The sequence below is a fragment of the Anabrus simplex genome, chromosome 1 (assembly GCF_040414725.1).
Source record: "Anabrus simplex isolate iqAnaSimp1 chromosome 1, ASM4041472v1, whole genome shotgun sequence".
Classification (NCBI taxonomy): Eukaryota; Metazoa; Arthropoda; class Insecta; order Orthoptera; family Tettigoniidae; genus Anabrus; species Anabrus simplex.
Window position 1 is genome coordinate 14739175 of NC_090265.1, and position 14676 is coordinate 14753850.

A 14676-nucleotide genomic window follows, 5' to 3' on the forward strand; every position below is an offset into this window, starting at 1 on the left:
TGCTCCCCCGGTGATACAATACTCAGTGTTCAGAGTAGTCTTCCGTCTGAGGTGCAACGATGCACATTTCTGCGGTTTAAACTGCAAGCCGAGCCAGTTTGCCGTGCTGCCCATCTTCTCAAGCAAGGCGTTCATTCCTGCCTCTGACTTCGCCACGAGGGTGATGTCATCAGCGAATGCCAGGACGGATACTGTCTGGCCTCTGATGCTGTATCCATCGGTGTCGCAGGTAGATGTCGCGGCGCGCAAGAGGTATTCCATCACTAGATTGAATAGGATGGGCGAGAGCGGGCATCCTTGACGAACTCCGGCGTCGAATGGGATGGGTTTTGTCTCTCCCGTCGTGGACCTGATCTTAGTGGTACTGTTGGTGTATAAGTCCCTCACGATGTCTATGAAGTGGGGACCAACTCCGATGTCCTGCAGAGCCCTCAAGATGGTGGAGTGGGGTACAGACCCGAAGGCGTTGGCCAAGTCTAGCCAGGCTATTACAACTTCTTTCCCGTTCCGCCTGGCGTCCACTAAGATCTCCTGGAGCACGAAGTTATGCTCGAGGCAGCCCTCCGTCGGCATGAATCCCTTTTGTTGCGGGGAGATGATGTTATTCCCCGCGGCGAGTTTCCCCAGTCTGGATGCCAGAATGGCGCAGTATATCTTCCCGATGCAGTTGGACAGTGCGATCGGTCTCCAGTTGGAGAGGTCGGACTGGTTTCCCTTCTTGAATATCAGTACAGTCCGACTCTCCTTCCACGTTGAAGGCACCCGAGAAAATCTCAAGCACAGGTTGAAGACTGAGGCGAGGAGGACTCCGTTTTTGTCGACCTGCTTCCAATGGCTGTAGGTTAGGGAGTCAGGTCCCGGCGCGGTGTTCGGTGCCTTGCTGAGCCTCGCAGCAACTTCATCAGGCGTAATGTCGTCGATGGAGTCGACGGAGTCCTCAATTCTCGGGAGCCTCGGGATCGCAGCTGGGGTCGGGTCGATGGTGCAGCCATCCCTCGTCCGGTGAACTCCCTCGAAGTGCCGTTCTAGCTCTTCCTTCGAGGCTGCACAGTAGGGGGATTCCTGCTGGAGTATCTGCCTCATGGCCTTTCTTCGGTCCACGCGGTAGAGTTTTTGTATCCTGGCGGCCTCCTTGGCGTCGAATTGGTGCTCGCCCTGGCGTCGCCGTCGGTGGAATGAAGGGTCTCGAGCCTGTTGGTGGGTGTCCTCGACACTCTTCCGCGCGTTCGCAGCATCGTTGCGTTTGTCTCTCTCGCTGCGAACGGCTTGAGTTAGTTCCTCACATGTACGCTCAAAGACCTCCCACTCGGTGATATTCTTGAATTTCGCGATCCATTCTGCTTGGAACTGGCTGGGTTGGTGGGTGTCAGTTCTAGAGTCGGCGTCATCCTCTTGGGTGGTAGTGTCCAGGGGGTCGTTGTTCTCTCCTTGGAGGTCGCCAGGATTTTCAGGGGTCTGGGGCGCCCCCGTCGTCGTCGTCGTTATCATCGTCGTCGTCATAGGTGTAGTTCCTGCGTAGCTCGTTGTCGTGGGATGGTGGGGCTCGCTAGGTGAAGCGTTGCTCGTAGCGCTTGCCATGTCGGCTTCGGAGAGGTGGTGTTCAACGAGGAGCTGCGTCTCGTCCAGCGTAGGGGCAGTTGGTGCTGCGTCTGAGTCCTCATGGCGTTCTAGAGCAGTGGGCTCCTCCGCAGGTTCGGCTGCCGGTGTTGCTGGGGGGGTGGTGGGGTCCTTCGCAGCTGTCACGTTGTTCTTGCCCAGGGGTTGGGGTGAGAGGCTGGTAGGGACTATCAGGGCAGGATCTCGGGGCTCAAGGGAAGCAGAGCGGGTGTTGAAGGATCGACCGCTAGGAGGGGTGCCAGGCATTCCTGATGGTTCGTGGATGGGTGGTTGGTAATCAAGGTGATCATCCACTTTCGTCAGTTGGTCTGTGCTTTCCTCCCCCCCATGTCTTCTGTCGCGTCCTGAGCCCTGTAGTCTGGAGTTGGTGGCCGGCTGTCTGGTGGTAGTACGCCTTCCGTCCTTGGCCGGTTTCTTCGCGCCTCGGGCACGCTTCAGGGAGGCGCTCGTCGTTGCTGTGGCGCCAGTCCGTGGTTCGGTAGCTCGGAGCTCAGGGGAGAGTTCCTGTCCTACTTCCATTGGAGTTTGGCCTGGGGGTGGCGGTGAAACGGCGGGCGGGACCAGCGAGGGAGGATTCATGGACAGAGGGAAGTCTGTGGGCGACGAAGGGATAGCTCTCCGGGGAGGGGTACCAGGCGTATCGTGCTGTTCGTCGGTGCTGCCGTAGGTAGTGAGGCGGCACCTCGCTGGGGCTTCAGAGTTAAGTGGCTCTCCAAGATGTTTGTCTCCCCAGTGTTTATTGGCCAGTTTTTTCGCATATCTGTTCCTGGATGTGTGGAACTGCAGGCCACAGCATTCAAATACTACGTCCAGTGCGCCTCCCTGCTCCACGTGGAACCTCCTCACGTGCTTCACAAGGTCTTCATACCGCTTGAAGTCTTTCTGCGGTGCAGTGCAGTTGGGGCAAGGCCACTTCGCCGTGGTGTACGGCAGCAGGACGTAGAGCCGGGTACCGACGCGCTGTTCCCCACCTGAAACTGGCAAAAAGACAGCAGCATCGGCATTCAGGCCTGGGGGAGGTGTCGAGGTAGGGTCCAGGTGACTAGGCCTGCCGCGCAGGCTGGGGGACGCCCCCGCACCGGTCGTATCCGAACACTCACCCAAGTCGGAACCAGAACTCATACTGAAGCCGTTCACTCAACGATACACACTGTCCACAAATCTCGCAGTCTCTCACACACTCCAACCACCAGGCTACGCAGCCGTAACTCACACAAGATGGTCAATCGAGCTTGCGCAACGCTCGTCCAGCACACTCTCACACTGTCTCACTAACTCGAGCAATTCACACGATCACGCTAACACACCCACACTCACGCCACTAAACCACACAGGCCGCCTCACGCAGTCTCAGATTCGTTCTCCTCAATCACTCTCGCACCTATACTGGGTCTCACACACACTCACTCTCACCCACCAGTCTACACGGCTAAATCACTAGTACCCCTAAGCTACGTGGGCCGCCTAGGCCTCCATACAATCTCAGATTCACTCTCTATCACGCTCCAACACTCCCTCTCACACACGTACTCTCGCACTCAGGCACCCTTAGACTACTAAACTACCCAGGCCGGCGAACCACTCAGCTACCCGGGCCGCTTAGAAGCCTCTCTCTACACTCCCAGACTCACTCTACCCTTCTACTCTCGCTCCCACCTCCACTCAATCACTCAATAACTCTCTCACACTCGGACCCCTAAACCACCCGGGCCGGCACACCACTGGACCACCCGGGCCGAGTAGGACCCGCACTCACACTCCCACTCACTCCCCCTGTCACTCCCACACCCACTCCCGCACTCACGCACACTCACACTCACACTCCACTAAGCTACCGCGTGGGCCGCCTAGGGTGAAACCCTGCGCCGCTGGGAGCTTTGGCCGCCTCACTGGACCGTGATAAGCGCGGGACTAAACGTCTTTAGTCCCGCAGTGGCCAGATCATTGGCACGCTCCCAGCGGTAGGTAGCCGCACGCTGATCGCATTCACAGCACTTAGCGATCTAGTGAGCGCTGAACTTGCCAGCTTATTAATGCGCACAAGGCAAGAGCCTGGATTATACTAATTTGCCAGGCAAAAATTAAGCTGATAAGAACAGATACTACACTTTGATCTTAGCCAAGAGGCCGAGAAGCGATAGCGTCGCGACGCAAAAAGCGTTTGATAGTAGTCCAAAGGGGTGCCTAGGCGAGGTACACACGCCATCATACCCCGGAAGGACGTTGCGAAAGTAGAAATTGGCGGGAAACTTGTAGTACTCTTTGTTTCGTCTTGGGCTTGTGGAGGCGCTAGGGGTGGTAGTTGAGCAATAGTCCCAAGGTCACACGGCATCGCATAGTGCGGAGTAGTAGTACAGGTAAGGGTAGAATGGCGTCCGAGAGTTGCGTGAGGAGCCATCTGCTGAGGAGAAGAAGAAAGGAGCCTGTCCCATTTGACTGTTTGTGACACACGCGCGCTCTGTTGGCGGTTTGAGGAAGCAGAGGTGCGGACGGCGTGGTCCGTTGCCTAGGCCCATTTGACGCCATACTCAGGGGTAGCAGTGAACCGAGTGTCGAGATGGAGAGGGCTGCGAGTAGTTTGATCCGAAAGTGCAGGGTAGTGGTGTTCGTCCGAGGGAAGTCGCCGCTTTTGACCGTTGGTAAAATGGGGCATAGAGGAGAGGCTGTAGGCTCCCCCTGTCGATATGCGGCCCCTTATTGGTTTGGCAAGTCGTATAAGCGGGGCTCGTCATACTTACCTGGCGTAGGGGTTACCGTGATCAACAAGGCGGTTCCCCCAGGGTGAGGCCCTTGCATTGCACTTCGCTTGGGTTGACCCCTGCGAATACCCCAAATGTGGGTATCTCGGGCGCGTAATTTTTGGTAGTCGGGACTGCGTTCGCGCTGTCCCGGACTTTTTAGTAAAGAAACAAAAATTTGTGACAAAGGGGTTCGTTTTGGTAATTGTTTAGTGAAGAGAAATAAAGCTTGTGATTTTTACACTTTCCCTTGTTTTGCTGAAACTTCCGAACAATGTCCTTGAGCTGTACGGTGCATGAGGGTATACTCCTGTTGCTAAGTTACGGAAAGGTCCTTTCTCATAACGTAGCAGAGCGGGGGTTACCCTTAAAAAAAAAAAAAAAAAAAAAAAAGAAAGAAATACATCCTCCCTCCCACTTTACTGACTATTCCGATAGGGACGAGTGTTTTGACTATTTTGTCTTCCCCTGCAAGGTAAACGTCTCTCTCTCTCTCTCTCTCTCTCTCTCTCTCTCTCTCTCTCTCTCTCTCTCTCTCTCTCTCTCTCTCTCTCTCACTCACTCACTCACTCACTCACTCACTCACACAGAGAGACGGAGAGACATACATACATGCATGCATAAATAAGTATGAACCTATGTCCGCGACCATTACAAGAGCTTCTTCTTCTTCTTATTATTATTATTATTATTATTATTATTATTATTATTATTATTTGGTGACTTACCCACAAGAGCTTGAGGGCAGGAGTGGTGACAATGAAAAACAACCACAAACATACATATTTTATTATTACATACATACATACATACATAACATTATAATAATTAGGGTACACAGAATACGTGTTTAACATTACAGTAGTGAGAAAAAAGTCAGACCAACAAACATACAAGGAAATAAACAAAGACATAGGCCACAGTACATATCTTACATCGATACATAATATTATTATTATTATTATACAACATTTTAATAAACAAGTAATAAAATGAACAAGTACCAGAATATTGAACTTATTTTTGTTTTTTTCTTTTAGGGTGGGCCGATCCCGACTGTACTGCAATGCCGGGCCAACCCGTGACAGAGGTGGAGCAAGCCCCTAGCACTCCGTCGATTTCCAAAAATAAGTTTAATATTCTGGTCGTGCGATGCACGACGTATCAGATATTAAGCTGATAAGAACAGATACTACACTTTGATCTTAGCCAAGAGGCCGAGAAGCGATAGCGTCGCGACGCAAAAAGCGTTTGATAGTAGTCCAAAGGGGTGCCTAGGCGAGGTACACACGCCATCATACCCCGGAAGGACGTTGCGAAAGTAGAAATTGGCGGGAAACTTGTAGTACTCTTTGTTTCGTCTTGGGCTTGTGGAGGCGCTAGGGGTGGTAGTTGAGCAATAGTCCCAAGGTCACACGGCATCGCATAGTGCGGAGTAGTAGTACAGGTAAGGGTAGAATGGCGTCCGAGAGTTGCGTGAGGAGCCATCTGCTGAGGAGAAGAAGAAAGGAGCCTGTCCCATTTGACTGTTTGTGACACACGCGCGCTCTGTTGGCGGTTTGAGGAAGCAGAGGTGCGGACGGCGTGGTCCGTTGCCTAGGCCCATTTGACGCCATACTCAGGGGTAGCAGTGAACCGAGTGTCGAGATGGAGAGGGCTGCGAGTAGTTTGATCCGAAAGTGCAGGGTAGTGGTGTTCGTCCGAGGGAAGTCGCCGCTTTTGACCGTTGGTAAAATGGGGCATAGAGGAGAGGCTGTAGGCTCCCCCTGTCGATATGCGGCCCCTTATTGGTTTGGCAAGTCGTATAAGCGGGGCTCGTCATACTTACCTGGCGTAGGGGTTACCGTGATCAACAAGGCGGTTCCCCCAGGGTGAGGCCCTTGCATTGCACTTCGCTTGGGTTGACCCCTGCGAATACCCCAAATGTGGGTATCTCGGGCGCGTAATTTTTGGTAGTCGGGACTGCGTTCGCGCTGTCCCGGACTTTTTAGTAAAGAAACAAAAATTTGTGACAAAGGGGTTCGTTTTGGTAATTGTTTAGTGAAGAGAAATAAAGCTTGTGATTTTTACACTTTCCCTTGTTTTGCTGAAACTTCCGAACAATGTCCTTGAGCTGTACGGTGCATGAGGGTATACTCCTGTTGCTAAGTTACGGAAAGGTCCTTTCTCATAACGTAGCAGAGCGGGGGTTACCCTTAAAAAAAAAAAAAAAAAAAAAAAAGAAAGAAATACATCCTCCCTCCCACTTTACTGACTATTCCGATAGGGACGAGTGTTTTGACTATTTTGTCTTCCCCTGCAAGGTAAACGTCTCTCTCTCTCTCTCTCTCTCTCTCTCTCTCTCTCTCACTCACTCACTCACTCACTCACTCACTCACACAGAGAGACGGAGAGACATACATACATGCATGCATAAATAAGTATGAACCTATGTCCGCGACCATTACAAGAGCTTCTTCTTCTTATTATTATTATTATTATTATTATTATTATTATTATTATTTGGTGACTTACCCACAAGAGCTTGAGGGCAGGAGTGGTGACAATGAAAAACAACCACAAACATACATATTTTATTATTACATACATACATACATACATAACATTATAATAATTAGGGTACACAGAATACGTGTTTAACATTACAGTAGTGAGAAAAAAGTCAGACCAACAAACATACAAGGAAATAAACAAAGACATAGGCCACAGTACATATCTTACATCGATACATAATATTATTATTATTATTATACAACATTTTAATAAACAAGTAATAAAATGAACAAGTACCAGAATATTGAACTTATTTTTGTTTTTTTCTTTTAGGGTGGGCCGATCCCGACTGTACTGCAATGCCGGGCCAACCCGTGACAGAGGTGGAGCAAGCCCCTAGCACTCCGTCGATTTCCAAAAATAAGTTTAATATTCTGGTCGTGCGATGCACGACGTATCAGATATTAAGCTGATAAGAACAGATTAATTTTTTCTTTATTGAATATTTCAATAGTGTACAATATATGTAGTTATTTACAATAACAAAGTATTACAATATCAGAATTGGCTGGCATTTCACACATAAGTCCTACTATATACAATTACTAAATTAGGGCTGGCGTTGCAAGTAGTTGTCTTTTGATATATAGTCTCTTGCTGGCATCTGTATAAAGTAAATATAGCAACTAGTATATACATACATGTGGTTCGTATATCGAGATAGTAATATCACAGATAATAGTGATAGCTGGGGAGACCCCGAACTAGGCGCTCACCACATTTACACTCTCACTCACCAGTACGCATGCTAACATTCATTCGGAGTGGAGCCAGAGTCGCTACTGTCTGTCAGGTGAGCTGACTGTGGGGAGTTGAAGGCGTCTGGAAGTGGTCCAACGTTCTCCCTCCCGCTTCCCTGTGATCCCCTTAAAGGCCTAATTAGGATGGAGGTTAGGAGGAGGGCCCGCCCACTGATACCTAGACAGGGTTGGTTGGACACTTCCAGCGCACTAGGCTGTTGGCCTGTATTAATTTCCGGATCAGCGACCTTGGCGTCACTCGTCAGTCATAAGCCCATTCACCCGTATAAACCACGATAATATATAATAGGTTAACACTAGATGATTAATTCTATCACTCAAATGCACTCAATTACAATCCAATTCTTGTGGTGTACTTTCATTCTCCGATTCAGCACCCACTTACGCACTCATTCACACGTCCATTCACCCGCATGTACCCCCTATAATATCACAATAATACACAGCTACACTGAATAAAAATAGGGTGCACTGCATACAACACAATCAACAGTTGCGCTTTGCGCTCACACAGGCACACGGTATTGAGCTTCACACTATCACTGACACTCACTATCACTCCAGTCATGGTCACTCTGTCACTAACACTCGGTGCATTGCACTGCAGCCGCCTTAGGTGTATTGGCGATGCCCAGTTAGGTGCTCGACGTAGATGTCTCTAGACCATTTTATGGCGTCGGACACACACAAGTTGGCCATAACCTTTGAGTATCTCCTGGAGATACCCAGGTACTGCAGGGTTCTCGAGTTTGCTCCATCCCACGTACCGAGCGAGCCCACCACGAATGCTTCCAATTTAACAGCGTAGCCTGCATCTCGTAAGATCTTAGCGACTGGCTCGTACTTGATCAATTTGAGGTTGCGAGCTGACTGCAGGGACTCATACCCGTCCTCAAATGGTATGGTCACATCCACGATTGTGATGGTCTTGCTGTCATTGTGACCGACGACGACTAGATCAGGCCTCAGCGTGACGATGTCTTGGGGGATGTCGCCTGGGCTTGATCCGACCAGTTCTTGGAGAGGAACTTGCTGGTTCTTCCTACACACACCCATCCTTCCTGGGACAGCCTTCACAAGCCTCTCCAAGATTGCGTCATGCCTCCGCTGGATCGCCGCAAGGTGTGGGCGGCAGTGGTTGATTACATGTGCCGTGGTCTCACTGGGATCTCCACACTTGCGGCACCGTCGATCGTTTCTGCCGTCGTCGAAGCGTCTGCACCCGTTAAGGGGGAGCACACCGAGCCGGGCACGATGGACGAATTTCCAATCGGCGAACCTCGTGTACCGTCCAGCCTGAAGAAAATGGTTAGATGCGACGTTCTGGTACGAGGTTCGCCATATTTTGCCCTGGTCGGGTTTCCGGCAGAGTTTCGCCCGGTAGTGCTCTGTCAGACAACTACGGAGTAATGCAGACATCTTACGGCGTGATTCTTGATCAGCGACGCTGGCGTTCTTATCCGGATGGGGAAGATGGAGCTCCCATCTCTTCAGGGTTTCTGCCCAACCCCACTGGAGTCCCGGGATGCGTGCTTGGAGTCTTCGAGTGGCGGATCTGGCGTATGACCACAGGGTTCCTACGTCCCCAGAGTCCCTGTTGAATGGCTCCTCCATGGACCCGGAGAGGTAGGTGGCCATCTCCCTCGGAGTAGGATCTGTTCCAATCCTCTTCTTTACCGCCAGTCTCAAGCCCTCTTGCGCAAGCTCGGCAATGCGTACATCAGCGGAACTTAACAGTCTAAATACGTGATTAATAGCTGCCAAGTCCGATAAGTCCGCGAGCGGAGGAAGACCTGCGCCTCCTTGGCACGTCGGGAGGTATACCACCTCTGGGCTGGCACGCTGGGGAAGATTCAAAGTGGCTTTGGCCCCATTCCTGATCTTGCGGTCGAGTTCGAAGAACAAAGTTTTCTTCACTCTTGACGTCCGCAGCGTGAACTCGAGTTGCGGATGGATGAATGTCCGCAGAGCGTCGAGCTTTTGCCACGGCGCCAAGAGGCTTTCCAGGATGGCGTCCACTTCCTTTTCAAGCCGCAGGATGGTGTCGTTTGGCGTCTGGTCCACATGCAGGCCGGTGGGTACCCCAAGATGTTGGTAAGGGTCGCCGTCGTGGAGGACTCTCATGGCTCCCCCGTTGATGAGGAACTCGGTGTTGGCAGCCTTCTTCTTGCGGATGTGGAGGGACGCACATTTCTGCGGCTTGAACTGCAGGCCAAGCCACCTCGCCGTAGTGCCAACCCTGTCTAGCAGGATGTTCATGCTCTCCGCCGACTTAGCCACAAGAGTGATGTCATCGGCGAAGGCCAGTATGGAGGTAGTATATCCCCTGATGGTGTATCCCTCGGTGGAAGGTGCTGTACGCAAGAGGTACTCCATCACAATGTTGAAAAGAATGGGTGACAGTGGGCACCCCTGTCTGACTCCGGCGTTGAACGGTATGGGGTCGGTCTCCCCCGAAGTGGTTCTGATCCTCGTGGTGCTGTCGGTGTAGAGGTCTTTCACAATATCCAGCAGATGTGGGCCGACGTTGATATCCTTCAGTGCCTTCAGGATGGTGTTGTGAGGCACTGACGAGAAGGCGTTGGCCAGGTCCAGCCAGGCGACTGTGACTTCCTTCCCGTTACGTCGAGCATCCACGAGGATCTCTTGCAACACGAAGTTATGCTCCATGCAACCCTCGACCGGCATGAATCCCTTCTGGGCTGGGGAGATGATGTTGTTATCAGCCGCAATTCTCCCCAGCCTGACAGCGAGGATGGCGCAATATAGTTTGCCAATGGTGTTGGACAACGCTATAGGCCTCCAATTTGACAGGTCGTCCTGGTTCCCCTTCTTGAATATGAGGACGGTCTTGCTCTGTTTCCAGGACGACGGGACCTTCGAGTGTTTGAGGCAGATGTTGTACACAGCGGCTAGGAGGACTCCATTCTTATCCATCTGGCGCCAGTTCAAGTAGGTGATGGCATCTGGCCCAGGTGCGGTGTTGGGTGCCTTGGATAGTTTCGACATGACTTCCTCCGGAGTGATGTCATCCATGGTGATGGAGTCTTCTAATTTTGGCAAAGTTGGTACAGCCGCTGGTGCCTCATCATTGCAGCCATCCCTGGCCCGGTGAACTCCCACGAAGTGCGACTCTAGCTCTTCTTTTGGGGCCGCACAGAAGGGAGACTCCTGGTCGAGGATTTTTCTCATGGCTTTCCTTCGGTCTTGCCGGTAAAGACGCTGTATTCTTGCGGCTTCCTCGGGGTCGAACTGTGGCACCGCTCTTCGTCGCTGGCGATTCGGTTGGTTTCGATTCGGCCGTTGATTCCTATCATTCCGCACGTTCGCAGCAGTAGCAGGTTTAGTGGTAGCGCTGCGAACGGCTGCAACGAGGTCTTCGCAAGCTATCTCGAACTCATCCCAGTTGCTGATCCCATTAAATCTATCCAGCCATTCTGTCTGGAACTGGCTAAGCTGGTGGTTGCCAGTCATGGAAGCGTCGTTGTCTTGCTCATTAGTCGTAGTGACGGGATCGTGGTCAATAGCGCTGGGGGTGCCAAGTTCTTCTCCTCGGAAGCCGAGATTACTGCCAGTCGTCGCCGTTGTCGTCGTCGTCGTCGTCATGGTGGCGTCGTCGTGTCGGTGGGGCTCGCTCGGTGTTGAGGCGTTGCGGGTCTCCGGGCTGAAATGCTGGTCGACAGTCTGGGCGGTGTCCGGCGGTGGGGTACCTGGATCTCCATCAGGTAGGTAGTCCTTGCCGGGGGTGGACGTCTGGGCCTCCAGGTTGTTCCCGCCAGGAGGATCCGACCGTGCTGTTGTTTCCGATGAGGTGCCTGAGGGTGTCGGTCGGACAGAGGCAGGGATAGCCGGGGGAGGAGCCTGGGTAGACAGGATATAAGAGTGGTTGCTGACAGGAGATATCTTCTCGGAAGGGTGGTCAGGCAACTCACGCTGAATCACTGCGTCGCTGCGGGTGGTGGAGCGACGTTCCTCTCGGCGTTGCGGCTGGTCTACCTCTAGTGGCGACTCACTCTGGCGGCGGTTGGCGGAGGTCGGTGCTGGGGGGTTGGTGGGGGCTCTCCTTGGCCGTGGTCTGCCTGGGGGTAGTGGTGTAGAGGTGGAAAGGACTGGCGGGGCAGGACGTGGGGATGCACGGATGGCTGGTGGAGTAGATGGAGTCGAACGTCGGGGAGAGGGACCAGGCGTTGCGTAAGTTCTCTCGGTGTCGCCGTAGATGGTGAGGCGACACCTCCCCTGTGCGACAGAGTCAATAGACTGGTCTGGATGTTTCTCCCCCCAGTGCTTGTTGGCCTGCTTCTTGGCATATCGGTTGGTAGATGTAGAGAACTGCAGGCCACAGCATTCAAAGACCACCTCCAGAGTGCATCCTCGCGCCAGGTGAGACTTCTTGGTGTGTTTGATAAGATCCTCCTGGCGCTTAAACGTCTTCTGCGGCGCAGTGCATGCTGGACAGAGCCATCTAGTGGTGGTGTATGGGAGCTGGAAGACTATCCGTGAGCCGACGCGCTGTTCTCCACCTGCAACAGGCACAAATACAGCAGCATCCGGGTCCGTGTCAGGGCGAGGTACCGGGGTGGAGGTATGGTGACTTGGCCTGCCACGCAGACTGGGGACCGTCCCCGCACCGCTCACATCCAGGCCCTCACCCAGTTCGCCCTCAAAGCTCCTCATGCTGTCCATACCGCACACTCAACAGTCGCTCCCGTGCACACCACACGCTCGCACTCGCACCGCACCCAAGCCACTGGACCACACGGGCCGCCGGGACCTTCACACAACTCGGACTCGCAGCCTCGCACGCTCGTGCACACTCACTAGCACTCGCACCCCTGAGCCACCCGGGCCGGCGTACCACTGTACCACCCGGGCCGCCTAAGGGTCCTCAATCACACTCAGACACGCACTCACTCTCGCTCCCGCGCACTCACTCAACTCAGTCCCCTAAACCACTCGGGCCGTCACACCACTGGACCACCCGAGCCGCCTAGGACTCTTGCTCGCACCCGGATTCACACACCGTCCACTCCCCCTGCCACTCCCACACTCGTACTCAACTACTTCCACTCAGTCCCCTAAACTACCCGGGCCGGTGCACCACTGGACCACCCGGGCCGCTTAGGAGCCCTCAGTCACACTCGCACTCACTCACCTCTCACTCCCCCTACCACTCTCGCACTCACTCCCGCACTCACACACACACTCACTCGCACTCCACTAAACTATGTGGGCAGCCCTAGGGTGAGACCCTCAACCACCAGGAGCCTTGGCCGCCTCACTGGACCTTGATAAGCGCGGGCTAGGTCGTCACTAAGCCCGCAGTGGCCAGATCATTGGCACGCTCCTGGTGGCAGGCGAACCACACGTTAGATCGCTAATCGTTCTTAGCAACCCAAGCGAGCGCCGTCCCTATCAGCCCAATACTCAGCTCAAAAAGCGAGAACCCTGCTTTCCTGCTTATTCAGGGTCACAAAATTAAGCTGATAAGAACAGATACTACACTTTGATCTTAGCCAAGAGGCCGAGAAGCGATAGCGTCGCGACGCAAAAAGCGTTTGATAGTAGTCCAAAGGGGTGCCTAGGCGAGGTACACACGCCATCATACCCCGGAAGGACGTTGCGAAAGTAGAAATTGGCGGGAAACTTGTAGTACTCTTTGTTTCGTCTTGGGCTTGTGGAGGCGCTAGGGGTGGTAGTTGAGCAATAGTCCCAAGGTCACACGGCATCGCATAGTGCGGAGTAGTAGTACAGGTAAGGGTAGAATGGCGTCCGAGAGTTGCGTGAGGAGCCATCTGCTGAGGAGAAGAAGAAAGGAGCCTGTCCCATTTGACTGTTTGTGACACACGCGCGCTCTGTTGGCGGTTTGAGGAAGCAGAGGTGCGGACGGCGTGGTCCGTTGCCTAGGCCCATTTGACGCCATACTCAGGGGTAGCAGTGAACCGAGTGTCGAGATGGAGAGGGCTGCGAGTAGTTTGATCCGAAAGTGCAGGGTAGTGGTGTTCGTCCGAGGGAAGTCGCCGCTTTTGACCGTTGGTAAAATGGGGCATAGAGGAGAGGCTGTAGGCTCCCCCTGTCGATATGCGGCCCCTTATTGGTTTGGCAAGTCGTATAAGCGGGGCTCGTCATACTTACCTGGCGTAGGGGTTACCGTGATCAACAAGGCGGTTCCCCCAGGGTGAGGCCCTTGCATTGCACTTCGCTTGGGTTGACCCCTGCGAATACCCCAAATGTGGGTATCTCGGGCGCGTAATTTTTGGTAGTCGGGACTGCGTTCGCGCTGTCCCGGACTTTTTAGTAAAGAAACAAAAATTTGTGACAAAGGGGTTCGTTTTGGTAATTGTTTAGTGAAGAGAAATAAAGCTTGTGATTTTTACACTTTCCCTTGTTTTGCTGAAACTTCCGAACAATGTCCTTGAGCTGTACGGTGCATGAGGGTATACTCCTGTTGCTAAGTTACGGAAAGGTCCTTTCTCATAACGTAGCAGAGCGGGGGTTACCCTTAAAAAAAAAAAAAAAAAAAAAAAAGAAAGAAATACATCCTCCCTCCCACTTTACTGACTATTCCGATAGGGACGAGTGTTTTGACTATTTTGTCTTCCCCTGCAAGGTAAACGTCTCTCTCTCTCTCTCTCTCTCTCTCTCTCTCTCTCTCTCTCTCTCTCTCTCTCTCTCTCTCTCTCTCTCTCTCTCACTCACTCACTCACTCACTCACTCACTCACACAGAGAGACGGAGAGACATACATACATGCATGCATAAATAAGTATGAACCTATGTCCGCGACCATTACAAGAGCTTCTTCTTCTTATTATTATTATTATTATTATTATTATTATTATTATTATTATTATTATTATTTGGTGACTTACCCACAAGAGCTTGAGGGCAGGAGTGGTGACAATGAAAAACAACCACAAACATACATATTTTATTATTACATACATACATACATACATACATAACATTATAATAATTAGGGTACACAGAATACGTGTTTAACATTACAGT

The 14676-nt window shown here is 52.3% G+C and overlaps 4 non-coding genes and 3 pseudogenes across 4 annotated transcripts; 3 read left to right on the plus strand and 4 right to left on the minus strand.

The window, feature by feature from the left end:
- Positions 1–3588: 3588 nt before the first annotated feature.
- On the minus strand, positions 3589–3756 carry LOC136859119 (U2 spliceosomal RNA; annotated as a pseudogene).
- Positions 3757–4347: 591 nt separating this feature from the next.
- Positions 4348–4509, plus strand: LOC136858977 (U1 spliceosomal RNA). The gene has a single exon (XR_010858741.1). It is a non-coding gene; the product is annotated as a U1 spliceosomal RNA (small nuclear RNA).
- An 882-nt stretch (positions 4510–5391) lies between these two features.
- On the minus strand, positions 5392–5584 carry LOC136859178 (U2 spliceosomal RNA). The gene has a single exon (XR_011017695.1). It is a non-coding gene; the product is annotated as a U2 spliceosomal RNA (small nuclear RNA).
- Positions 5585–6175: 591 nt separating this feature from the next.
- LOC136858949 (U1 spliceosomal RNA) lies at positions 6176–6337 on the plus strand. Its single transcript, XR_010858716.1, has one exon. It is a non-coding gene; the product is annotated as a U1 spliceosomal RNA (small nuclear RNA).
- An 840-nt stretch (positions 6338–7177) lies between these two features.
- On the minus strand, positions 7178–7354 carry LOC136859174 (U2 spliceosomal RNA; annotated as a pseudogene).
- A 5691-nt stretch (positions 7355–13045) lies between these two features.
- Positions 13046–13202, minus strand: LOC136859266 (U2 spliceosomal RNA; annotated as a pseudogene).
- Positions 13203–13793: 591 nt separating this feature from the next.
- On the plus strand, positions 13794–13955 carry LOC136858950 (U1 spliceosomal RNA). The gene has a single exon (XR_010858717.1). It is a non-coding gene; the product is annotated as a U1 spliceosomal RNA (small nuclear RNA).
- Positions 13956–14676: the final 721 nt, after the last annotated feature.